General features: G+C 43.3%; 1 protein-coding gene across 2 annotated transcripts in view; it reads left to right on the top strand.

Annotated features, from left to right (window-relative positions):
- Positions 1-10,952: 10,952 nt before the first annotated feature.
- Smpd3 (sphingomyelin phosphodiesterase 3) overlaps positions 10,953-27,694 on the top strand; it is an 83,431-nt gene continuing 66,689 nt past the window's right edge. The window contains exon 1 of one of the 2 annotated variants that reach the window (XM_006255543.5): positions 10,953-11,137. The gene's annotated coding sequence lies outside the window, so the exon portion shown is untranslated. The remainder of the gene's footprint in view (positions 11,138-27,694) is intronic. The other variant, NM_053605.2, reaches the window with a different exon arrangement.

Raw genomic sequence — 27,694 nt, 5'->3', positions numbered from 1 at the left:
ATTCACGTTCTCACTGTGTACATCCTTCCTGGAGCTAACTTAACTAATTTATGAACAGAAAAATGGTATCAGCGACTAAATGGTGGGAATGCCTGTGTTTTGTCAGTGAAATATCATGAGAATGTATTATTTATGCACACAATGATATATTATTGTGATAGGAAAAAAAGAAAGGCCAGCATTCCTGTTAGCTGCTTCCTGGCAATTTTACATTCTGAATTTGAACTAAAATTTTATTTAATTTAAATAACTGTTCATTTTTTAATTTATTTTGAGATAGAGTCTGACCATATAGCTCACGCAATATTCCAAAGCTGGCCCTGAAAGTGTGATTTTTTTCCCCTGTCTTAACCTCCCAAGCACTGAGAGTATGAAAAGGTACTACCACAGTGGCATAAGTTAAATTTTGGGGGTTTTGTTTTTGTTTTTGTTGTTGTTGTTTTATTTCTTTGTGGTTTTTGTTTGTTTGTTTGTCTTTTGGAGACGGGGTTTCTCTTTGTAGCCTTTGGCTGTCCTGGAACTAGGTTGTCTTGAACTCACACAGATCCTCCTGTGTCTGCATCCTGAGTGCTGGAACTAGAGGCCTGCACCACCACCACCCAGTTTAAGTTCACATTTTAAAGTAGAAAGACTTAGAATGTTTTTCCCATGTGGACAGAAAGCACTAGAAACTCAATGGTTTTACATACATGATGGGGCTGAACATAAAATAGTACTTATTCACTAGGCTTCAGGTATTATTAAAGGTATCTTCTTCACTTGATCTTAGCCAAAAGGCCGAGAAGCGATTAAAGGTATCTTCTTATGACTCAAAATCATGTGCACACAAAACAATAGGAAAGCTGTTGGTGGAGTAAACGAATACAGATTTTGAAGCTGTGGACTTGGGAAGTCACACTCCCCCAGAAAACATACTAAATGTGGCAGTAATGGCAGATATGAAACTGTAGTCCTCATTCTCCCAACAAAGACTATGATTTTATCACGCTTTAGGCTCAGTCTTAAGAATGATAACAGTGGACAAATTTGCAAACGCCCCTGCCCTTGATAAGCCACATTCCAGCCAGAACAGAGAATTCTCATTCAGCATCCTTCACACAGCACTGCTGCTGTGCCTGCCTTGTCACTTCGGGAAGGAGGACTCTTCACCAGCCCCTTCTCAGCAGGTGTGCACATCTGCAGTTTCTAGTCAGCTTAAGACAGAGAGGTGACCAGTCCCACTGGGGTCAAAGGGACTAGAGAAGGTGTTTTTCCTTCTGCTGTGACATAGACTGATCTGGTCATGTCCAGCCCTTTGACATTGTAACACGATATTGATATTCAAGAGAGGTGCAATGGAGTTACAAAAATCAAAGCAATATATTCCTTTCATGTTTTTTCTTCTCTTTTACTTTGAGATTATAATTTCAACTTTTCTCCCTTCCCTTTCTTCTCTCCAAACCCTCCTGTGTTACCCTCCCTGCTCTTCTTCAAATCTATGGATTCCTTTCTCACTGTTACGTGTGTGTGTGTGTGTGTGTGTGTGTGTGTGTGTTCCTAAATATACCATGCTCAGCCCATATAACGTTACCATAATGTTTTAAGAAAATCTAGACTTTTGTGTTGTGTGCCTCATTCTTAGCTGTCCTTGGTCCATGGGGCCATAGGTTAGACATACCTGATTTTTTTTTTGTAGAAAGAGAAACTGAAATGCCCCTGCCATGATGGAGTTCACAACTGAGCCAGAAGACTGGGAGTCCAGGAGTAAACTACCAGAAGAAGCAGAAATAGCAGCAAAAGCATTGTCTTTGGGAGACAGATTTAGTTACATGTAAAGGACAACTCTGAAGGCTGAGGTCCACTTGAGTCAGAAGTTTCAACCTGAGCCACATTGTGAGACCCCAACCCTGAGAAGGGGGAGGTGTTGGGGGTCACTGAGTAGGCCCTGTTCCTTCATTATTAGGCTCTGCTGCTGTTTCATGATGAAGCCCAGAACAGGAGAAGCAGAGTCAGAGTGGTGAGAGAGAAAAGAGCTTTATCAGCAAGAAGATGTGGGTGTCCATTTTTTAAAAAGGTCATCTTGGGCCAATGAGATAGCTCAGTATACAAAACTACACGCCGCACAAGCCTGAAAACTTGAGTTTGATACCCAGAAGCTCCAGCGAGAAGGAACCAACACTGGGGGGAAATTTTCTGACTTCTACACACATGCTGTGACACATGAACGCATGTGCACACACCCAAGGAGATTTTAAAAGCTGAAATGGCCACCTTACAGGTTTTGGGTTGCATGGACTGCTGTTTTCCACAAGTCACCAGATATTCTGAGTTCTGTAGATCTAAGGAAAGAGTACTTTGCCCAAGGTCTTGAGCTGAGGATGTGGCTTAGAGGAACATGCACATAAGCCCTGGACTCAATTCCCACCTAGCCCCCCAAAGTAAGAAAGTTTTATAAATCATGCTTTCTTTTAGTTCCTTTTCCCAGATACAGCTAACTCTGCAGTTAGTAGTTAAAACATAAAAAGGCATCTTTCCCTTGGAGAACGAGAGGTAGTAAAAGGTTGTGCTTCCCTAGAGAACTAGGAGAGCTAGAGAAAGTCGACTTTCCTCCAGAGGACAAGAGGAGGTAACACTTGCTGGAGAACAGTTTTTAAAACACGATTCAAAACACAAGTGTGGGCAAGGAGGGGGCTGTATGTGGAGGAGCCAGGGCTTCAGGTCTATGGCCATATTCTAGCTCCTAAGGAAGTTGTTTTTGTCCCATGAGAGACAGAGTTAGTTCCTCCACCACATGGAGGATGTTCAGATGCTAAGCAACAGGGGCGACAACTGTCTACTCTTGCATCTAATTTCCCCATTATATCAACACATGCTGTCAGAAAAGACTTCTGTGTCTCTCCCTCTGTTTTAGACACAAGTGCAATCAGGAGCTGTTCCTCCACCAGGATGAATGAAAACAGGCTTTGGAGAACCAAAGCCTTGCTCTCAAGTCTACAGAGACCAACTGCTGAAGTACCAGGTAACGGGCAGTAGAGTTGGCTGTGGGACACATGCAGAAGGTTGTGGACTGTCAGCTGATCAGACATTTCACGTGAACTAGCTGAAGGATCTCAATTCAGCACCTCACGGAATCTGATGGAAAAGGCAGATGTACTGTGGGCCAGCCAAACTTTTCCAGCAGTTGGATATTCTAGCCTGACCATGTACTTGCGGAAATGGGCAGTTAGGGTGGGAGGTTCAAAACTAACCTACACAGTGTTTAAATACATATGATATATGCTGTATATAGATTCTGTTCATGTGAAGGCAGAACCAGGGCTACATGAAAGCCCCAGGGGGCTGATGCCAGCTCCACACTTGCAGAGCACAGAAGTCTCCATTTGCATGGACATGCAAGCAGAGGCTGTCAAAAATTTTAGTTGGTGTAAATGATTAATTCAATCTCTCCCTACTCTAAGATGCTTTGTGAAGCTTTCACAGTATGGTGAGCAGTGGCTATGATCTTTAAGAACCCTCCAAGAAATATCTGGGGAACTACTGAACTGGTAAAAAAGTTTAAAATGGAAATTAGGGAGATGGCTCAGTGGGTAAGGTTTGCTGTGGAAACATGAAGACCTAAGTTTGGATCCTTAGCACCCATGTAAAAGCCAAGTATAGGGGTGCATGTCTCTAACTCCAGTGCACTGAGGAAGGGCAGGCTCTCAGGCCAGCCGGTCTAGCTCAAACAGTGAAATCCAAGTCCAGAGAGTGTTGGGAGTCCTTTGTCTACTTCTCTAAAGCAGAGAAAGACAGAAGAAAAGAGAAGTTTGCCTGCCAGGCATAGTCAAGGTGGGTTAGGGTCTGTAGGGTCTGTTAGCAGATTCCCCAGGCTGCTGGGGTATGGAAGGATAAGAGAAGGTGCACTTAAGGCTCAAGGCTGAAGAGTCTATTGGCCTCGGTAAGAGAAATAGAGAAGCTTTTGGATGGGAACAGATGTCTTATGTGTATATTTTAGCAACTTTCTGTTAGCTTGTAGCTTTGATCCCCATGGTCCGAGAGGTATGAAAAGGCTATGAACAATAACTTGCTGCTGGTGTGGTATTGACCTGCGGCCCTCCTATAGCTGTCTCTCGCATCTTCTTCCCCTTTCCTATCTTTAATTCTCGCCCCCATCCCCCGCCAAGGATGGTTTGACTTTGTACCTGCAGGCTGATGCAAGTGAGAACTCCTGTCTCAAACAAAAAAGGAAGGTGGAGAGTGGCAGAAGTAAATTCTAGCCTCCACACACACTAACATACATTGACGCGTGCACGTGCACACTCACACATGCACGTGTATACACGTACCACACAAATATACCAAAGAGAAGTGTGCATGCTTGTTGGATGTAAATTGCATGCAAAGATAAAAGGACTCTTTCATCCTGTATATTAGCAAAAGTATGAGTTATGCACAGTGTGGGCTAGAAGAGAACTGGAGATTTGTGCTGCTGATTGGTTAAGTTAGGTACCACCCTCAAAAAAATACCAACAGCACCAAAAAGTCCAAACTGCCTTTAGTTCTGTGACTCAATAACTCTCTGTTTGGGTATTTTATTTGCCATGAAGAATGATTTGGGGGAAAGTCATGCTATGAGCTTCTAGGTTTTTATTAACAACAATAATTTGTTAATAACATTATTCATTGATAATAGAAAAATGTCTTGAGGCAGAAGAATAGGAAGATATATGATGGACTTAAAAGCCATCATTATAAATAATATGTGTCAAAGATTGTTCCTCAAGGCAATCCTGCACTGTCCAGGGCACAAGGACATCTCTTTGAATATTTGTTGGATGCCTGAGTGAACACATAAACAACCAATCACATGAATTCAAGCAATGGGAAAAAAAAGCTTACATAACAAAATACTAGTGCAATGTGTAAGCCATGATCCTCAGAATATGAAAGGCTGTAGATGAGTCTAAGGTGTAGATTATCATTTGGAAAAACTACAAACAGATGCTAGTATCATGTAGTAGGATAGTGTATTGTATTCTTAGTCATTCAGCTTGTTTTGCTGAGCGCCTATTATGCACTTGGTGCTGTTCTATACAGTATGTGCAATGGGGGGCAGGAGTAGATGAAGTATGCTCACTCTAGTGGGTCACCAGAAGGTTAAGATTAGAGAAGAGACATGATAACAAAATTATACATATAATGCACACACACACGGATTCTGGGGGCGCCTGCACACATGTGACACATGTGTAAAAACAATAAATATTTAAATAGCCATTTTTAAAATAACATTTAAAAAAGGAGATTCTTCAGAGCAGCTAACTGATCTCTCTCATTTCTGCAGACATTATAGGGATGTGCTTCTCAATTCACATTTAGATGCATGTTTCATGTGCTGTATCAGGTCACGTGACTTCAGACCGAACTGCTGATTTGGGAAATCCTGAAGTTGACTACTTGTTAGGCTGCTCTTAGAAATCCCACACAAAGGACATCTGCAGCAGCATCCCTCACAGATCAACATCACTGAAGGAGACCTCGTGGGAAGTCTGAATGTTTTGGCAAGATTATTTGAAAAACTAATAAAGTCCTTGTAATCCCTTTCAAGGGTGCAGAGAGGAAAATGGCTGCATTTCAAATTCATGGCATTTCAAAGGCATGAATTAAGCTCTAAGTTCTATATTTGGGGGGGGGGGAAATCAACATAAGTTCTCTAATTTATGTTCTAAACTGAGAAAACAAATCGTTGCTAAGAAATGAAATTTGCAAAAAAAAAATTTAAATTTGTTTCTTAAACACATTTTCTAGTTGATATGCATACACTTAAGTCTACAAACTACCCTGAAACATAAATTATATGGATTGCTATCTCTGAATGTGGTTGGTACAGCACCACCATGAGTCTGCGGCTGCATTTCCATCTGGCTAATTTTATTCCTAGGCGTTCTTTTAGGTGTGCCCAAAACGGCCCTGAGTGTAAATGATGTTGACACAATAGTTCTGTGAACCGTCTTCGAAAGCTCACTGCTTCTCTTTTCTACACACTCCCAAATGCTAGATAAGAGGACTTCCTCTTACTGTCTCTTGGTCTCTATGAGGCTCACATCAGAGGGCTCTGCACCATCTATACTCTTTGTTAGCTTACCTCACACTGTACAGTTAGGATTAGAGATGTCGCCTTCAAAGCAATTTTCCTGACACAAGCTTGCAGTAACCAGACAAACTTGGTTTTCAATCCCACAATCACTTCTGCCCATACTAATCCCCCTGCCCCTCTCCCTGCCCAGAGCTACTTCACCTCTGAGCAACATCATGGACTCTACCCATAACCACATTGGTGCCCCAACACACCAAAGACCCCATTGCCCCATGTCCGCTCCATCCTGCTCTGCTTCCGCTGGGTGAACTGCAGCTTCCACCTCTCTTTGGTCTCTAAATCTCTTGATTCTCTTTATTGTCTCAGAAAGCCAAGCTCACCATACCTTTCCCAGCACTAGTGGGAGTTTGGAGAGAGATCATGTTGCCAAAGATTCTGAAGGTCCTATGCCTGTTGGGAAGCCTCTGGAGATCACTTTTAGGTTCTCTTCTCTTTTCCACAGCAGCTACCTTGAGTATTTTCCTCACTCTAAATTTTCCATTCTTCGCAACCTCCTCCCACTGGGCTCCTGGACACAGCCTTGATTTCAGCATTGAGGCAGAAACAGGCCTAGCTACTACACAGGACTATCTCCAGTTCCTTTCCCCTCCCCTCCCATGTGATAGGAAATGTTATCTTCCGTCTGTGTGAGCACGCTCAGGACATGGCTGGCACGTATAGGTCAGAATACAGCTTGCTGGAATGTATTGTTTCCTACCATGTTCTTCCCAAAGACTGAACTCATATCATCAAGTTACTCTTTGCAAGGCCACCAGTGACCCTGTTGCTAAATTGGGAGTAGGGACAGTTCAGAGCTTGGCTTTGCTAATCCTGCGTGGTATCACCCCACCCCAGCTTTGGCCTCTGTGGCATAGCATTCTCTGATTTCCTCCAAATCTTTCTGTTCTTCTTAGCTTTTCATTTGGAATCCTCTTCCTCTGCTTGTTCCCTAATTGTTGATAACCCACAAGGAATTTGGGTTTTCTCTTTGACCCCCTCTAGTGAAGAATTCAATTCATCTCCATAGCTTTAATGATGACCTATCTTCTAATAAGTTGATAATTTATCATTCTATCTCACTAGACCACCTCCTGGAGATCTCACCTGGACATACCATAAGTAATGAAAATTTACCTTCTTGGTTTTATTTATTTTAATTCATTTTGAATGACTTGTTTTTATTTTGTGAGCATTAATTGGTGTTTTGCCTGCATGTGTGTCTGTCTGAGAATGTCAGATCCCCTGGAACTGGGGTTACAGAGAGTTATAAGCTGCCGTGGGTTGGGAATTGAACCCTGGTTCTCTAGAAGAGCAGCCAAAGGTTTTAATGGCTGAACCATCTCTTCACTACTCCTCCCTTTCTTTTTAATTCTTCTGGGTTTTCTGGACAGATTTTCTTTGTGTAGCCTTGGCTGTCCTTAAACTATCTCTATAGACCAGGCTGGTCTGAATCTGTCTGTGTACTAGGACTAAAGTCATGTGCTAGGACTAAAGTCATGTGCCACCATTGCCTGTCTCTTTTTTTTATTTTTAAAGACTTACAAAAATAGTTCTATTTACTTAGTTATGTGTAGGATTGTTTTGCCTGCATGTGTGACTGTGTACTGCATGCTTACCTGGTGCCCACGGAGGCCAGGAGAGGATGTTGGACTCCCTGGAATTCAGACAGTTTTGAGATACCAGGTTGGTACTGTGGTACTGGGTCCTCTGCAGGAGCAACAAGTGTTCTTAACCATTGAGCAATGCCTCTAGTCCCCTCTGCTTCCCTCTTTAAGGAGGGGACTAGCATGACATTCTTCTGGAATCTTCTACAACTCCAGCTTCTAGGCACCTAGAATTCCATTTCTTTGGGGTTCTATACCCTAAAATTGTCCCTAAAATGAGAAAGGAGATCTATCGACCATTTTTTTTCATGCACTGGGCACTTTTAACTTGTCCAGGTCATCCTCTTCGCTCCGAAATATCATCACCTCCCCTTCTCTGGTGAGAACATTGAGATGCAAGGGCTTAAATAACCTGAGGAAGTCATGCAAGTGCAAAGAGAGGGGAGGGAGTCAAACCCTAATTGCCCTGGGTATCATCACTCCCCGTTTCTTCAGTCAAACTGACATCTGACAGCACAAGAAAAAAAACATCTAAAAGTAGAACAACATTTGTTGAGTCTTAATGTATGTGAAATACTTTACATAAGGCAACTTTATCTATTCCTTGCAACATTTTCAAATAAGCAAACTATAAATTCCAGAAGGTAGTTTCTGTAAGGTCATCCAGCCAGTAAATGGGTTTGAATTTCCCCACCTGTACCCTTACTAGCTTCTTCCTAACACCAGTAAACAGCATTGTATAGCTGAAGAAACAGGTCCAGCCCAGGGTCACACACCTAATCAGAGACAAAATCAGGATTAGGACTTGGCTTCCTGACTCCTGCAGATTCTATTTAAACACCCCTAGGGGTTCTGGGAGAATCCAGGAACCTTAACTTTTTCCTATTTAGTACCACTTCCTGAAAATTAGCATAACTTTTGGGGGAGGGGCAATACTGGAGTTAGACAAAGGGCCTTGTACATGGAAGGTAGATGCTCGGTCATTAGTCTAATTTCCTATCCTACACTACTTTTGAAGGGCTCAACTGATATCCAAGGGTTTCACCTCTCGCTCCAGGTGCCTTCTTTGATGGCCTTCTGTTGATTTCTACTATATGGCATAGTCCTATTCTCCTAACAGCCTTTGACTCTCTGTGTCCATAGACTTGGAAACTGAGTTTCAACACATCCCGTTTCCCTGTGCTCCTTGCAGTTGTCTCATCCTTAGTAATGAGGCCGTGTCTATTAAGTCAGCTCCAGTGGCCCTCCTTCATGATTTAGTCAAGATCAAAGCCCCTCTGCGATGCTTATTAGAGGTTCTGTTAGGGAAGAATTTAACATTTTATTCATTCTTTTGCCCTAGCCTTTGTTCTGCATGGGGATAGCAGGCTTCCTTTTTTCAGGTTCTGTTTGGAGTAGTAGTCTTTCCAGTTACTTCCTTTCCCACTGTGATTTAACTACACATATTATGACATTCTTTCCAGGGGTTGGGGATTTAGCTCAGTGGTAGAGTGCTTGCCTAGGAAGCACAAGGCCCTGGGTTCGGTCCCCAGCTCCGGAAAAAAAAAAGAACCAAAAAAAAAAAAAAAGACATTCTTTCCAATGGTTTTGTTGTATACACCCTAAACTTCTGTGATGACAAACAAAGTATGGATGGAATTAATGAGACATCTAATCAGTATCAGAATCTTTACTGGCGATTCAGGAGGGAAAAATGCTACCTAGCAAGGCAGGAAATCACCGTGGAGTCCTATGATGCTGAGCAGAGGGTTTAAAGGACAGCCAGCATCTTATTTCATGACTGACAGGTGAGAGAAGATCTTCCCAGAAAGGGAGTGGGAGGTAGGCATTTAGACATAGAAAGTAGGGCCAACAGTTAAAATAGAGGAACATGAAGGACTGATGACATTTAGTGGGGGAATTGACAGGAATAGCAGGCACAAATATATTTCTCTAGAACTACAGGAGTAGAAAGACCCTGAGGACATTCAGGCAAAATCCCAACCAATCCTAAAAGTATGAATAGCATTTAAACATTTTTTTTTCAACCAGTAGCATCCTTCTAGTGAATATCTCTAGGAGTGAGAAACACCTTAGAAAATAAAGATTTTTGAAGGGGTATGCTGAAATTAGATAAACTGCTGTTCATTTTCAATCTATAGGTAAATCTCAACATTTGTTGGGTGCCTCCTGTATGTCAGATGTTGTAGACACGAAACTGTAAATATGAATAATACAGGACTTGCCTCTGCCTTATGAGTTTACAGTTTCATGAGGAAGATGGGTGTGTAAACATGCAAATAAAATAGGGGAAGTACAGGCTGACAAACACAGAAAGAGATGTCAAGGAAGTCTTCACACATCAAGGCAACATTTAAACTGGGGCTTTAAGGATGTTGAGTTGGAAGGCAAGATGGAGGGGATCAGAAGAAGACAGAAAATCAGTACTCAAGGCTTTCCAGTTTCCAAAGTTCAGAACGATGCGAAAGAGAGTGGAGTCCAATTCTCAAGAGACTTTCCAGCTTTGCTGTGAAACGTGGATTTGATTCCAGAGGCCCCAGGAAGCCCGTGAAGGGTTTTAAGCAGAAGCAGCTCACTCTACCAGAAAGTAGTGAAGGAGAGGCTGCAAGAATGTGGGGACAAAAAGGAAAGGTCCTGTAGCTCAAGGAATGTGGCCAAAAGTAAAAAATCTTCAGTGTCAGGATTAAGGCAAAAAATAAAAGTTCAGAATGAGGTGTGAAGGTCTCCTCCTGTATCCTTCTTTATCTCTGGTGGACAAGAACCAAAGCAGATCGCTCTCGGTTGGTTCCACCGAGTGCTGCAATGAGGCCGTCTCGTTACTTCTCTTCCTAGACAGGGAAACTGAGGCCCAGGATCCTCGGGTAGAAACAGAGAAAAAGATAACCGAACCCGTCTTCCAAGACGCTGACCACAGATCACTTGTGATCTTCTGAGGGTCCCAGGGCCCGCCCCACTTCCCCGTCCCCCATCCCCCAAGGGGCCGAGTTTGCTAAGGAAACAGTCCTCCCACCCTCCTCCGCGCCTAGTGCTCCTCAACGCACTCTGGGAAATGTAGTCTATTTGCTTGTCAGCCCGCAGCACTAACCCACTCCACAACCCTAAGAGACTACATGTTCCATCAGGCAGAGCAAACACTCGGGCGGTCTCTGGGGACGAGGTCCCAACGGAGGGACCGGAACCTCCCAATGGGCAACCTTCTGGGCGGATCCTGCGTCTCCATTGGCTAGGGCAGCTCGCGGGAGGCGGGGTCAGCGGAATGAGGCGCGGAGCTGTTCGCCGCTCCAGGTGCTGAGTCCGAGGGAGGCTCCGGATGCCAGAGCCGCGGCTGCTGCAACCCTCGCCGCTGTGAGAGAAGCCTCTGGGAAGCCCCGGTCGCTAGGAGCTGGGAGGCGCCGCGTGCGCTGCCCCGCGCCGAGCGCCCTCGTGAGCACCGTCTGAGGTGGGTGCTATAGGACTCGCTTTTGTTTTATTGAGGAAAGGGGGGCCTGGGGAGTTGATGGGACGTGTCCTCGCCGCACTTAACACCATCTGTCCGTGGAGCTTGAGGACTGACTGCGGGCCTCTTCGTGGCCCAGTGCCTGAGGTCGGAGCAACCTCGGCTGGGTTTTGTCGTATGGTGAAAGTGTGTAAGGTACGAGGGCTGGAAGACCCTCTCCAGTCTCTCCTGGGAGAGCATGGAAAAGGCTTGGAGTCTCCTTTTCCCTGCGCCTAAAGTCGAGGCTGCTTGGGTTGTTGAAGATGGAGAGACTGTTCTGGGATAGACGGACCCTTCCTTACAACATCTTCCTTACAACACCCCAGAGGCTGCAAACAGGGATTGGGATGTGATTGATGAGACTCCTCCCCTCCTTTTAGACTCTCCTAGGTTTCCAGTTGTTAGGGAGACCCTTCCCTTTGCTCTCCTTTGCATCCTAGGAAATAGATAAACCCAGGCGCTCCCCTTACCACTTGCTCACAGTTGGGTTCTTTGTGGGATATTTGTTTTTGAGGAATGGAGAAAGTGAGGGGCTGGAGGACTCCTCCCCACCCTGCTCCAAGCACTGATGGATGCTCGGGTCTTCTGTGATGGAGCCGCACCTAAGGTCTGAATAGCCTGGGTGTGGGAGGTGGGAAGAAGTGAGAGTCTGAGGTACCCCTCCCTACCTGGGTCTTATTTCCCAGGCCCTCTCCATCTAGATCCAGGTCCCAGGCAGTACAGAGTGGAGATCATCTCTCTTGCCCCGCCACACCCCGGGAATTAGAGCTCCAGCACCGCGGCTAAGAGTCTAGATGGGCACCTGAGGGAAAGGACCGAGTGGTCTCCCTCTCCGCAACCCGCAGCTCCAGGCGACGTCCTCCGCGTTCGCGGATCCTGGAGGGATGCTCCGCTGCATGCCGAGCGCGCTCCAGATCTGGACGCCGGGATCTGGTACCCGGCGTGCAGCGGCTGCTCTCAGGTGCCCGGCTTTCGCGCTCTGCCCAGGCATCCACGGGAGGACAAAGCGGCGGTCGTGGCACTGGCAGGCGTGCAGGGCTGGACTGCGCGAGGGGCGCGGCTGAGGAAGGGGGGCTTCGGGCGCGGCACGGGTAGCTTCCACGAAAACGTGCTAGGAGAGGAGAGGAGAGAGACAAAGCGTGCTCGCTCCTCGCGGGCCCGCGCGAGCCGGGATGGAAAATCCCGAGGGAGGAGGTGGTTGTGCTGTGCTGGGTTCTGTTCCATACACTAGTCTCCGTCCCCACCCTCCAATCCCACTGCCAGTCTTGCCCCAAGAATGTGATCGATGGTTATTAGATCCAGGACTTGTGACCACGAGGGCAGGGATGACCAGGGGCTCTACTTTGCAGTTTAGGGGATCGGAAAGAGGCATGCTGACTAAACCCACTCAACCTCATGCCCCATCAACTAATTTAGAACAAATTAGGTTCTGTAGCTAGATGTTTTTATTGATAATGGTGTTGGTCAGAGCGTGAGTGAAAATGTGACTGGGTGAATGTATCTGTCCATGCTCCAGTATTCACGCGTGTGCTGTGCTGTGGTGAGTCTATGCATATGGCTGGGGGAGGGATGGGAAGGAGGAGGAAGAGGAACTAAGCATGGATGTAGAAGGTAGCGAGACAGTTACCCTTTTAACTCTCAAGCCACAGTTGCTGACCTAAGGTCCAAACGGGAGCCTTCGGGATGAAGGCAGCTTTAAACTGCTTAGGGTCTAGCCTGAAGGACATGCTATATTCCAGTCAGTGAAACTTCACAAGAATGTGGCCCCCTCTTTAGCCCTTTGGGTACCCAAATCTGACCCTGCCATCTTCATCAGTCCTCATTCCATGGAGCATGTTAGCATGCTGTAGTGGGCTGCCCTAATGACCAAAATCTACATTATCACGAGTAAGATTTGGGAGGCCTGTCAGTAAAGTCTGGGAGAGCTATAGAGCTTTAGGGCTTTTACGAGTAATCAGTCACAAATGGAGACTCAGAAACACCAGGTACAAGCCAGGCATGGTGGCCACATGCCTGTAATCCCAGCACTTGAAAGCTGAGGCAGGAGGACTGCCACGAGTTAGGGGTCAGCCTGAACTCTATAATGAATGAGACTCTGTCTTGATATTCCTAGAAGATGAGCACATCCCTCTCGGCCTTATCAGTCCCAGCATCTGACCCAAGTTTCACTACCGCCATCACTTTTATGCCAAAGTTTTTTAGGTAGCTTCAAGATAATCTCTTTCACATAAAGTAAGGGGGTAGATTATGAACTGTGAAAGAACCAGGCAGTGGAAACACCAGTCAGCCAAGCCTACCTGGTCTTTTCCCCTTTAGTGTCCACTGCCAGCATCCACAGTGACCTCTGCTGGAAGGAAGTCAAGTCATAGCAAAATTTGACAACCATTAACTCCCCTGTAGTAAAGAGAGGCTCAGAGCTGATGTGGATATTGTTAAACCACACACCTTTCTGTTGGAGCTAATTTCCTGTCTACCTTTGGAGTAGATGTCCTTGCTTTTGTCTCATAATGTTGAGGATGGAAAACAGGACCTGGATGCCTACTAAGTAAGCACTTTCCTACTGAGGCACCTTCCTTCTTCAAGATGCCACTCTTGCCTATGGTTCTTTCAAATGACATTGAGAAGTAAAACTACTGCTGTCTTCAACCACATGGAAAAGTGGGTCTGGAGGCCTACAGTTGAGAAATCCATTTACTGGGACAATGCATAGAAAACATTGATTGAGTTCAGGGAAGTTCCGTTACCTTTCTGGTCTCTCTCACTTACCTTGCCTCACTCTTCCCTTTCTCTCATATTCCACTCTTATCTTTTTCTCTTCCTCGTTATTAAAGCAGTCAGTAACATTTTCAAAACCAAACCTTATTTTCTTCTCTGACATTGTGGCTTAGAAACTTCAGACATCTGAGGTTAGTAAACACAAAAGGTCCCTGAGCGCTGGCTCTTTCTAAGGACTAAGTGGGGAGATGGATGAGTCCTAAATGCCCACCTGGAGACATGAGTCTCTTCTGGAATTGCTCTGAAAGGATTTCACACTGTCACAAAATTGTTAGAGCTCTTCAGAGGAAAGGAGGTATTTAAATACCTGGCATTGTTCTTACTTCGGCATCCATGTGATTTGCATCGAACTATGTGACTCAGTATCATAAAGTAAAAATAGGACTTAATTTCTTCTTCGCCTGTTCAGAAGGTGACTGCATATAGTGTGTTATGTTCTGCATTGGCGAGTGAAAAGCTAAATCACCTCATAAATTGAACCACCTGATTATCCCTATCAGAGAGGAGTGTTTAACATCACCCAAGGCGATAACATTATTTTATGTTTCTTTTAATTCATATCTGAATCTATGTCTTGTAAAACATTTCCTTGTGCCCGTGCATTATTGCTTTTACTTGAGGTTAATCAAGAATGTTTAATCCAGCTGGGCAATGGTGGTCCGTGCCTTTAATTCCTGTACCTGGGATGAAGAAGCAGGTAGGTCTCTGTTTTTTGAGGCCAGTTTGGTCTACAGAGTAAGTTCCAGGACAGCCAGAGCACACAACAAAACAAAAAGAAAACAAAACAAAAAAGAATATTTAACCCTTGTACAAGATATTAAATATCAAAAAAAAAGAAATTAAATATCTGCAGATGACAGGAAGATGGGGCGGCGTTTTGTTCTTTGCAGGCTCAAGAAAATTCTTGAAGCTCAGAGGAAAGAAATAAAGGACTCTAAGTTTGAAAATCTTATGGGTAGAGTTATGGTTTTCTGAGAAGAGGTTCCTTAAAAACATGCAGGAGGGCGGACAGGCCATGTTGAAAAGTCTGAGCATGAAAGACAGTGTCAGTGTGCATGCAAGTGGCAGTATTCATGTTGGGATTATCTCTGCTTCAATGCAGCCTTTCTTTAAAAAAAAAAAAAAAAAAAAAAAAAATCCCCGGGGATGAGGTAGCTCCTTCTCCAACCAGCTGCTCCTGAGTGGCGACTGGCTGAACAGGGAAGACTCGGACCTATCCAAGGTTCTGGAATGCAGGCCTTTGCCTGCAAGCTGCAGAGTAAGGAATAGAGCACAGCCGAGGGCCACAGCATCATAGAGGATTTCCCTGAAGTTGATCACAGAAGAGAATGGGAGAAAACAGAGATGTAGACGTTTTCACTGCACCGTTTTTGAATAAACCCATCAGCAATCCCTATTTAAAGAATTACAGCTAATAATAAATTTTCTAAATCAGGCTGTTTGCATGCAAGAGTGCCTTTAATCCTGGCAGTCCTGTGAGGTAGGTGCTGCTGTTATTCCTACTTTCAAGATGAACAAAGCTCTAAGGGCAAAGGGCTTTACCCGAGGTCACACAGAAGGGGCAGAGTTTAGGTTCCATCAGTTCTATTAAACTCCCAATCTATCCTTGTCACACTTCTTTTCCTACTGCAGAAGCAAAAATTGAAGTATTAGAATGTCCTGTGTAAAGAGATATCTAAATTTAGAGGAATGAAGTTAGGTATGAGCTAGCATTCAAACACAAGCCATAGAGTGCTTTCAAGTTCAGCGAGCATTTGCCCATTCTTGTCTTTTTCTGGTAAGGTTTGTTGCTTGAGCCTGGTTACCAAAGAAGACAGTGTAATAATAAAAGGTGTTCTTCCTAGAATGGAAAATTTTCACAGGAATTTAAGTCTGGTTAGCAATAAAGTGGTTTTTTTTAAGAAAGGAAGGAGGAAAAAGAGCATATTTGCTGGCTTATTTTTTTTTAAACACCAAATGCATTCAGAGCTGAGGGATATTGTTATCTATTCCCATTCTCGGATTTTCACATCAAAGTTCTTAACACCTACATAAAACTTCTCACTATTGTGGACCTCACTCAGCCAGTCTTGGGGAAACACCATGTTCCTGTCCTCACACCATCCCAGCCAATGCTCTGCCTTCACATGTGGCTGCAAGACTCCTGGCAATGGGCAGCTTGGAACTTTGAACTTACTGCCACATGCTCTGGTTTTCCCAGGGTGACAGTTTCAACTGCCCCCACCTTTCTACACACTTTGTGCCCAGGAACTTCCCATTTAGTGACTGTAGCATTCGATATTTAAAGTGGGTAAAGGGGAATAGACTTGCCTCTTCTCTTCTTCCTAGGCTGTAGTTTGCATATCACTCAGAAATAGCAGGCTTATTCTCTTAATAAAATGCTTTTTATCAAGCTAGGTCTCTGTCCCATTTCTAAGTGATTCCTTTTCACTCCATGCTGGGGCTTTACAGAGCTCTGACAGGAAATGTGGTTCCTGAGGGCATTTGGAGGCCACAGATTTGGCTTCCCATCTGTGTCTGCTCTGATTCATAGGACCACAGACAGATTTGATTGTTTTCTTATTTAGAGTCTTAGTTCTCCCCAGCATCAGAACAGCATGTAATAAGACGCCATTTGTGGAGGTCTCTGGGCAGCCATGCCTAGAATTGAGCACCACCCTCTTTGCTAACAGGATCAGGAAATAGTTTTGAATCCAAGGCATATCCTCCAGAAAGCATACACTATGAAGATTTTTATCCAATATAAAAAGGGAAACAAATATAATTAATTCCTAAGACTATTATAATTATTCTGGTAATAACTCAAAGTTCCCTCAAAGGAAGACTACGTATATAATCACTCTATAAATAATTCTCTGCCTGCAATGTACTAGGTACATATCTGGGCTCATGGAACCCAACCCCCAACTTGGCACAAGTCCAGACAATAAGAAATATTGGGTGGATGCAGATGATGAACTTTGTAAAGATGGGAAGTAAGTTTAAGTATCATAAACCACCCTGTCGCTTTATCATGAAGACAGAAGCTAAAGGAATTTGAAGGATTCTCTGACTAATTCCTGGTTGGTGGCAAAGATGGGTCTTAAAACACATTTCCTAACACTGAATGCATATTCTTTCCATGGGCAAATTATCCAAAGGACATATTTCCATCACCATAGCCTTATTTGATCCAATTCTAAAGCAAAACACAAATTTAAAGTTGAAACAAAAATAGAAAGTCTGCTTTTATCTGTGTCATTCAATGGTAGCCACTGGCTGACTATTGAAGAGGTTGTGACCAGGTTGAAATATTTTGATATTTTGATATATTGAATTAAAAGACATTATAAAAATTAATTCTACCTGACTTCTTTTTACTTCCTCAAATGCAACTTTTAGAAGAAACAACTCAACAGTTAAGAGCACTTGTTGCTTTTGCAGAGGACCCAGGTTTGATTCCCAGCACCCACCTGGTGGCTCATGACTACCTGTAACCCAGTTTCAGGGGACCCAACCATACATGCATGCAGGCAAAACATTAATACACATAAACTAAAAATAAGTAAATCTAAATTTTATTTTATGTATATGAGTACACTGTAGCTGTCCTCAGACACACCAGAAGAGGGCATTGAATTCCATTACAGATGGTTGTGAGCCACCATATCATTGCTGGGAATTAAACTCAGGACCTCTAGAAGAGCAGTCAGTGCTCTATATCTCTGAACCATCTCTCCAGCCCCCTAAATTTTTTAAATTATAACTATACATTTGAGTGTTGGTATATAGTTCAGATGGGTTCAGTGCTCAGCACTGTGAAAATGTATATCTATCTATATACCTGTGCATGTACATGTGAATATAATTATGTATTATTTGCATTTGTTGCCATGTTTATATTTGTACTGGATTAGTGCTATGCTAATTATGGGAGGGAACTTTTCCTTACAAATGGGTATTTATAAGTAATTTCTATAATCAGTTGGCCTGAGTTTGAATCCTGACTATCATTTAGGCTATGCATCCTTAAATTCTGTATCCTCATTTACAGAATGAGGGACTAACAGCCTCCTTGATTATGAGTTAAATTATTTACCACAATAAGTTCTGGTCTACAGTTAACATTAACTAAATATTAACTGTTGCTGATAATGGAGACATTTAGAATATTAAAAGCTAAGAACAACAGGAGAAAGGCAAGCAGGAGATTTTCAGATAGATCAAACAAAGATTTATTGGTCATTAAAACAAGACTTGAAAACATTTGCAAGTATAACTCATGAGTGGCTGAGATTTGGCCCCTGTTTTCTGGTGGCTGATGATGCTGAGGAAAATGTTCAAGCCATTTCCATAAGCACACAGTAAATAAACAGATTAGCTAACCACATTATGTACGTATCTTGACTTCTGCTAATGACTTGAGGAAGAGGATGATTAGGATGCCTGTGCCAGATGACTCTAACTCTCTTGGTCTCCAGGGTTCCTCAGGGGAATAAGAGCCTTGTGCTCTGGGGGAAAATTTCTGGACAGGAATCAAATACACCCAAGATCAAGACTGCTCTGCCTTGCTCTTGGCCTTGGCAAGAGTCTTAATTCCTCCTCTGTAAAATGGAGATAGTTGCAGCTCTCTTGGATGGTGTGCTGAGGAGAAAATTAGACAAATAGATGAAAACCCAGGGGCATGGAAGGCACTCCACAGTGGTAGCTGTTGCTGACTGGGACTTCGGTTGTTCTTAATATTCTTAGTAGAGAGGCATTCGGAATCTCCAGAGCCTTTTCAACACTTGCATTGCTTTATTACTCATCCTTATTCAGTCTCTGAGGGGCCTGAGAGAGGGAAAGGTTCACCAGAAAAATGTGTGCCATCATAGGATCTTGATATCTTTGAACTCACACAACCCAACTTTATGTTCTTTGGTCCAATGAGGTTTTTCTCTGGGATGATGAGGCAGGAAGCAAATGGGTACTGTTCTCCATTACACTTTCCTGAAATTCTGGCACGTACACCATGGCTGTTTAGGTGTATGTGACATGCAGTTTTGCTTTTAAAAGAAGGGAGAAACAGCAGGGAGGTCGAAAAACTTGATTCCAGAGCTCCAGAATGAAGTCCTTTTGCCCCTGGAACAAGCTATATCTCCATTCACTACTTGTTACCGTGACCATTTTGTCTTCTAAAAAGTCACCTGGATCAATAAATAACAAGTGATTCTGACCTGGTGGCCACACCTGTGAACACAGCACTTGATACATGAGGATGCCATGAGTTCCAGGCTAGCCCGGGCTACAGGGTCAAACTATCTAAAAAGTAAAAACCAGAAAGAAACAAAGAAAGAATGAAACAAAGAAAGGAAGGAAGGAAAGAAGGAAGGAAGGAAGATAGACAGACAGACAGACAGACAGACAGACAGAGGGGGGTGTGTTAAGGAAGAAAGGAAAGGAATAAATATATGTGAAAATTATGTTAACAGAGAACATTGGACTATAGAGCAAGTTTTCAGACTGGTCTCACAGAAAGTATATAGATGTCAGATTTCATAGGTTAACATGTGATTGGTTGGTTCAGGTAGAAGAGCCTGGGACAAGCTCTTGCCTGGTTCCTTTGCACCCTGACTTACAGGGACCAATTGTTGATGAGAAACTTAGGGGATAGCCAGGTCTTAAAACGCATGCTTTCTGAATGGGAATGAGAAGGGCCCACAAAAAAAGTAGACCAAGGAACAAAAACTGAAGTTACCACAAGGATACATTAATGCAGGTTGGCTATAGCAGTGAGAAAGATGTGGATTCCATTAAGACAGACTTCATCTTAAATCTAATTTTCATCACCAAATACATGGCCTCATGCAAATGTGCAAATGTGTTTTAACTGTGTGTGTGTGTGTGTGTGTGTGTGTGTGTGTGTGTGTGTGTGTACATGTGTGCAGAGGTCAAAGGACAACCTTAGTTACTTTTCCTCAGATGCTGTCCATCTTGGTTTTTTGAAATAGCTTCTCTCACTGGCCTGGTACTTGCCTAGTAGGCTAGACCAACTAGCCTGTGAGTCCTAGAGATCCATGCCCACCTTTTAAAATTAGGGTTCAAGGAGATGTAACTCAGGTCCCTGGCTTGCAAGGCAAACACTTTACCAATTACCCAACCTGAGTTTTAACCTTTCTGAGCCTCATTTTCTCAGGTGGTATAATAAAACAAAGTTCTGTGCTGCTGTGGCAATTATGGCAACAAAATATGCGTTAGGATAATACTAGCCCTCCTTTATTGACGCGTACAGTGGCCCAGACATTGTGTGTAAAACAGCCATTATATCTGTATTTTAAGCTAAGGAAAGCAGCGTTCAAGGGTTTTAAGTAACTTGCCTAATGTCATGCAGTCAGTAAGAGGCATAACCAGGATCCCACCCAGACCATCACACTGCAGAACCTGCTCTTAACCAGTGATCATGGCCTCTCTAGTTTAATGTCAAAGGAACCCAAAACTGTTTAAAGGAAGGAGAAATTCTATGTGGTTAGATTGTAGAGAGGTCTTTTGTTTGGTCATCAAGGGTTAGTGCAATAGGAAAGGCTGGGACAGGGGCAGAAAAGCTGTGATCAAATAGACAATAATAAGAATGCCAACCCTGGCGCAAGGCCCTGGGTTCGGTCCCCAGCTCCGAAAAAAAGAACCAAAAAAAAAAAAAAAAAAAGAATGCCAACCCTGGCTCCGTGGTCACTGGAAAGGAGTTTCTATAGGAAATAAATGTTTGAGTAACTTGGAACATCTATATGACAAGTGTTAGAGAACCATGGTGCTTAATATTGTGAATATGACAGAAATTAGAAACTCTTAGGAAACAACCCTTTGGGCACATCTGTGAGGGATTGACTAACTAGATTAGTTTTAAAGAAAAAGAAATACCCCCTCAATTATGGGAAGCACCATTCATGGGCCAGGGTTCTAAACTGAATAGAAAGGAAAAATGAGCTGAACACTACCTTCATTTCTCTCTGCTTCTTAACTCCTGATAGATACATGTGACCTTAAGCTCCTACTGCCCTGGCTTCCTACATGGTAACTTTCAACTGTGAGCCAAAATAACCCTTCCCTAATTGTTTTTAATATATAAAAATATGCTTTTAAGTACATTTTAAAATGTGGTGTGTGTGTGTGTGTGTGTGTGTGTGTGTGTCTGTCTGCCTGTCTGTCTGTCTGACTGACTGTCCATGGCAAATGGAGATCAAAGGACCACTTTTGAGAGTTGATCTTCCTCCACTTTCTGGTGCTGCAGACTACAATTACATTGTCAAGAGTCTTTACCAGTGAACCATCTTATAGACCCCTTCCTTTTCTTTTCTTTTTTTTTTTTTTTTTTTTTTTCAGAGCTGGGGACCGAACCCAGGGCCTTGCGCTTGCTAGGCAAGTGCTCTACCACTGAGCTAAATCCCCAACCCCTTCCCCCTTCCTTTTCTTAAGTTGTTTCTTGTTGGGTACTTTGTCACAGCAACAGAAAACGTAGCTACAGAAGAACTAAACATTTTCCTAGGCAAAGGAACATAGGACGCAAAACCGCTAACTTGGAGCATCCCACTGGATGTACTCATTTTGTGGCAGTATTGAGTGGATGAATCCAAGGCCAGAGCTTGAGGAAGGTGTAAGCAGATACAACCAACATTCCTATTGCTGCTCTTCAGTTGCCAAAGAATTCACATAGCCTTTTTCTTTCCCTTTTCCCCCTTTTCTTCTTTTGAGATAGGGTCTCATGGAGCTTCAGGTGACTTGTTATATAACGAAGGCTGACTCTGAACTCTTCATCCCATTTCCCAAATGCTAGGTTTCCAGGCATCTTCTTCCACATCTAGTTTATGACACCTCATTTGGTCTTCACAAAAGCTCCAGGCAGGATAGGTGGTCTGCTGCAATGGCTGTGTCATGTGGCAGGCAGCAGAGACTGCCAAAAAGCACAGATGCCTTGAACAGATGTGGTACCCAACCTCAAACATAAAGTTTAGGAGAGGCCTTCTCTGTGAGGCAGAAGGCAGAATGTCTGTGTTCTGGGTTGAAGCCTCTGCTTCTACTCAGGAAGACAGGCAATTTTGTCATTTGCTTCATCGTTCCCCCAGTGATGTTTCCAAATAGTTGCCTCCTAGAGTGGTTGCTGTGAGGACCTAAGGCAAGGTCACTGCAAATCGCAGAGCCCTTTCTGGGTGCAGTGCCCATCATCAGCAACCCCTCCTGTGCAGAGAGCTTGTTCCACAAAAGGAGATTTTTTTTTCAGGAATTGCCATCTTAAATGTATTCTGCTTATTTTTCCATAGGCAGCTGGCTTGAAAACCAAATCGTATCCTCTTTTGGCTGGTTAGAAGAAAAATCAGAAATGGTTGCAGTCACAATCTGCACCAGATTTCTCTCCCTGGCTGTGCTTCTAATAACAATGAAAACAAAGGCAGGAAAGGAAAGGGGTAGGAACGTGACATTTCTTCCAAGAGGCACCTGCAGCTCTGTGGAGGATACAAGAAGTGGAGCGGGGGAGCAGCCTCTACCAGCTATGAGAGAATCCCTTGGTGAGTCAAAGAGGAGTTTGATATACAAGATGATAGGCACTGGAAGAAATCATGGTGTCTCACTGTATTTTCTTTAATAAGTCATGCTAGGCTTCCAGACATCCTCTACAGTATTAAAAGGCTAAGTACAGGATGGGCAAAGCCACAAAGATCTTGCCAAGTTGTCCATTGACAGGACCACTAGCATTTACAAATGTTTCAGTCATGAGAAATAACAAACACTGAAAGATAGAATGTTATGGGCTTGTCAGGGCATTGACTCCAGTAACAATGTCTACTGAGATACGCTGACCGCCATGAGGATGAATGACTTCTGATGAGGAAACCAGATAGAGAAATCATCTGAATAGCAAAGACACAGGCATTTGCAATGGCCGGGCATTGGAAGGCTGGGTTTATAGTGACTTCATGGCTACAACAGCAGCAGCTTTTTATCTTTTCATTCTGAAACCAAGGCTCTGATATGCTGAGTCTTAGAGGTTCCTGTGATCAGCCTCGAGCATACAGACTGGCACACAGTAGATGCTCTCAGCAAGTGTTTACCATTCATTTACATACGTGGTTCTTATTGTGTATCCTATTCTAATGCCAGACATAGAAGAAATAGAAATAAATGAGACAGTCTCTGGCTTATGTGAGTTAGTCGAGTCTTTTTGATTTTTTGAGGCATGATGTCTACTCTGTCTCCTGAGTTCTAGGAGAAACAGATGTGCCCTGAAGACTCTTGGCCCTACAATTAAAGCATTTGCCGCAAGGGGCAGCACGAAGCAAAGGAATCTGAGCAGCCATAGTTTTATCTGAAGCCTACAAAGTACATAATTTTAGTGGCTGGAGAGATGGTTCAGCAGTTAAGAGCTCTGGCTGCTCTTCCAAGGAATCCAACTCAATTTCCAGTGGCTCAAAACCATCCATAGCTGTAGTTCCAAGGCATCCGATGCCTTTTTCTGGCCTCTATGGACACCAAGTATGCACAGACAAACACAGGCAAAGCATCTATAGATATAAAAATAAATTTTTAAAAAGAACATAATTTCAAAATAATTGATTTTTTAAAAGTATAATCATTATTTTAATTGACACAGTATACATATTTATGAGGTACAGTATGATAATTTGATACATGCTTGTAATTTATAATTAAATCAAGGCAATTAGCATTTCCATCATAAAGAGACTACATATGTAATAGGACCAAGCCATGGTGATCTATGCATGAGTACAGGGTTGTAAATTCACCAATTGTTTATTTGTTTGTTGAGATAGTTTCTATGTTTAGCCCTGAATGTCCTGAAACTCACTCCATAGACCAACCTGGCCTTAAACTTACAGAGATCTGCCTGCCTCTGGCTCCTGAGCCCTGAGATTAAAGATGTGCAGCACCACCTCCCTGCTTAACTCACCAGATTTTTAAAAACAAGATCCACCGTGTGCTGACTGTGTATAGCCCAACAGACTGAGTACAGCCCACCAGTGCTGCTCTTAGGTACTCAGTCCTGCAGGGACAGAGACAATTATACTGTAGCAAGATGAGAGATGGGCAGAAAGCACAGAGCAGCAGCTAATTCTGCTGGGGGAAACACATATACACACACTCGTGTGTCGGGTCTAGGTATTAAGACGTGAGTTAGTTCACACCAGCGTAATGAAATACTTTGAGATAGGGTGAGACATTCGGGTGGATTTATTGAGTGTCTTTGGATATATCACCTACATCTTTAGATCTCACTTTCCTAATTTGGAGTTCTTAGGGATTGGCAACGGTCATCCTGAACACGGAGGCTGGAGGATCATGAAGCCTGGCTTTGTTCCAGCCCCCAAACTTCCTTGACTCCTGCTTGTCTAGACCTTGGTGATTTTACCTCTTAATTTTGTCTAAAATGTTCCAACGAGAATCTGGTTCCAGAAAAACTCTGTATGTATTATGAGGCATTAGCCTGTGGAGTTCAATGGAAGTACACCCACTCTCCTGGGGTGCTACTTGCCTTCATCTTCCCTATCAGAAGGTCATACTGGCCTACTACAGCACTAACCACCCATGAGCTATCCTCTGTCTTCTCTTGGGAAAGCCTGGACCCAGTCCAACAGGAGTGATGGCAGGTCAGTCCCAAGCCCTGCTGCTCAGGGCCCCTAGAAGTCAGAGATGCCCAATTTGTATTTCCTATAAAGACCTTCTAGGGCATGAAGCAGGTTGTTCCAACTCAGCTAGCCTGCCTGCCTTTTGTAGACCTCAGCCCTCCTTGTCTGTGGGCATGGCAGTGGCCTCCCCACAACCAACACTGTGATCGGAGATACAGAAGAGCGACCATTTGAATAAATTAAACAGTGCCAGTGTTGGAATTTAAACAAACCATTTAAGGCTGGCAACTGTACTGTAGAGAGTTTTAATATACTGTACATCAGAGTACTACCTTTCAAAGACAAAAGACAAATGGAACTACCAGAAAAATCTCTCACTGAAATTCCACTTTCAAGTCATTAAAAGGACTTTTTAAAATAATCTGTGTGCCCAGAAAATGTCATATCTGCCACTGATATGTCCTGCAGTTCCTATCTAGGCAAAAGCCATCAGGTCCCCTACATAACCTCCCACTGTTCCTCTAGCCTGGGACACTTCCTGACAGAGCTTGTCTCTCCAGCTGGGATCAGAACTGCTCAGGCTACTTCCCCACTCAAGGGCCAGAAGAGCCTGCAGGAAAAGCTCCCACACACAAGTGTGAATGAACACCGTCTTCCTTGCCAGTGTCCACTGCTGTCAGATACATACACCCTCTGAAGAGGGTTTGGTGTCCTTCATCTCTCAAGAAGCAATGGGGGCACAGGAAGTGGCCTGTTCTCTCCTGCTCCAGACACACAACTCCTTCCTGGAGTTGGTAAACAAAACTCAGCATCAGAGGAGAAGGGCAGGCAGAAGTAAGTCGAGCTGCTTAGAAAACCTAACACAGAGACAAATTAATACACTCATCAGAGGCAACAGAAGGCAGATCAGTGGAGTGAGAAACAAGATGTCTTCCTTCCACATCACTGCCGAAAAGAAAAAAAGAAATCACCAGCTATGGCTCAAAAGTCACAAAAGAAAGGAAATGCAGGAAACACAAAACATGCTGGCAGGAAGCCACGCAGAGTGGTTACAACAATCAGTGTAAGCGGTTAACACTCCTCTGGTGGAAACAAAGATCCCATATTAAATTAATACAGGGACTCACCTGAAACCAAATGGCTGCGGGGTAGGCAGAGCTATAGCAAGGAAAGTCAAACAAAAGAAAAGCGTGAGTGGCTGGATCAGACAAAGCACAATTTAAGGCAATAAGCAAGGCAAGCAGGATAAAAGGGTAATTTCATATTCATAGAAGCAGTTGTGAAGGCATAGCTGTTCTGAACATTTGTACACTCAGTACCTTAACATCAAAATATGTGAGGCAAAAATCTGTCACAAGAAATACAAGAAGCTGGCCAACAGACAGCTGTGGGTATTGTGGGTATAAATTTACATACTACTCTGAGAATCTGACATCAAGTAGCCAAAACATCCATGGAAATAGAAAGCAGTTGCATAATTAAGAGTGAATTAAAAGGCGATACAGAGTTTGATGTGGTAGGAATGATGTTTGCCATATTCCAAGAGATTGATGCTTGTAATCTGAAGGTTAAATTTAGTGCACATTTTTACATACAGTGTAATTATAACTGCATTTAAAAACCCAAAACCACTAAAAAGCCCCTAAAAGAAAATATACCAAAATTAACATCTGGTGTGTTTGGAAGATTAGACTTGAGATATTTATATCTTCCCACATTTTCTTCCAATGTTCCTTAATGGTCATATAGTATTCTGACTTTAAAATTAACTAAAAAGAATATACAAAAATGGAAGAAGACTTACTTCTCATGGCATATAGTTATAATTTTCAATATTTGAGGGAATGTAATCATGGAAGATTTGGTAAAATGTAACAAACAGGTATCAGATAGAAGTCTGGACAGCCTAATATTCCTAACAATCTAGGCAGGATCATGCCCTCTGGGGTCACTCTCTTTTTGGAATGCTGTTTTCTTTTTTCTGAATGCTTCATTTCCCCAGCCTGTTCTCATGCCTCACAGCATACTCAAATATCATTTTTCTAAGGTAGGACATGTCTGTGCTCCAGATGACCTCACCTATACTTGTACAGGGATGAAGCTCCTCTCTATATGCTGAGGAATCCTGACCTCTTTACAGCCTCAAACTCATTACAGACCTTCAAGGGTGTATTACCCATCAGCCTGTAGACTGAACAATACCAGCAGATGGGCAGGGTTGGACATGCCTGCAGACAGGTGTCTTTGAGAACCTGATGGTGAGGGAAGGGGAAGGACCGAATGTGAGACAGGGATGCCCCCGTGGGTGGTGATGAGAACATTTAGGCATTCCCAGTCAGATGGAAAAGAAAGTTCCCACGAATGAATCAGAATAAATCATCGCCCACTCTATGCCATCCAAAAATGAAACCTATGGCTCTCTCTAACTTGCCTGATTATATGAACTAGGTTATTGAAGTAATCAAGAAAAGCAGCAAAGCTGAATTTCAAATGCTGCCCCAGTACTAGGAGAGACTCCTTGAATTTCCTTCTGCCGACCACACTCACCCAGCTGCCAGTTAGACAGACCCTGCCTCTCTGCTGAGACTCGATGGTCAATGGTTTCTGGTCTGGCCTCCTGACTTTTCAGGGCAGAACGCTAAGTCTGTAAATACTCTAAGGGTTTTTCATCTACCAGTAAAATGAGTGAGGATTTAGTCCAACTGATATGGCATGTTAATTCAAAGGCTTTTATAGCTACAAAGTACAGTCTTTCTTGAAGGGGCAGAAATAAACTTTACTAATGCTAAACATATATTTTTATGAATTTCAGCTCAAAGTACACACTCTCATTGGAATGTAGATTACTTTGAAAGCATTCTAAAATTATTGTATATAATTTTCCTTTCCTAGATCTGGACTGTTATTTTGAAAGGCAAAATGTTCGTGAGACTACTTTATGGGAAAATGGTTTCATGAAATCCTACACAGCTATCTGGTTTCAGGGGAGAGATGTTGCTAAGAAACCTCTAGCAAGTAGCCTGACTTTTCTAATTCACAGCCTCCTCCTTAAACATGGAGAAAATAGTACTGACCATAAAAGACTCAACACGAAAGTCTTATTTCTCAGTAAAGTGCTTGCTTCATTGGCCGTCTTACTACAGGAGTTTAAATG

Source organism: Rattus norvegicus, chromosome 19 (genome assembly GCF_036323735.1).
Source record: "Rattus norvegicus strain BN/NHsdMcwi chromosome 19, GRCr8, whole genome shotgun sequence".
Classification (NCBI taxonomy): domain Eukaryota; kingdom Metazoa; phylum Chordata; class Mammalia; order Rodentia; family Muridae; genus Rattus; species Rattus norvegicus.
This window is presented reverse-complemented; position numbering and strand designations above follow the sequence as displayed.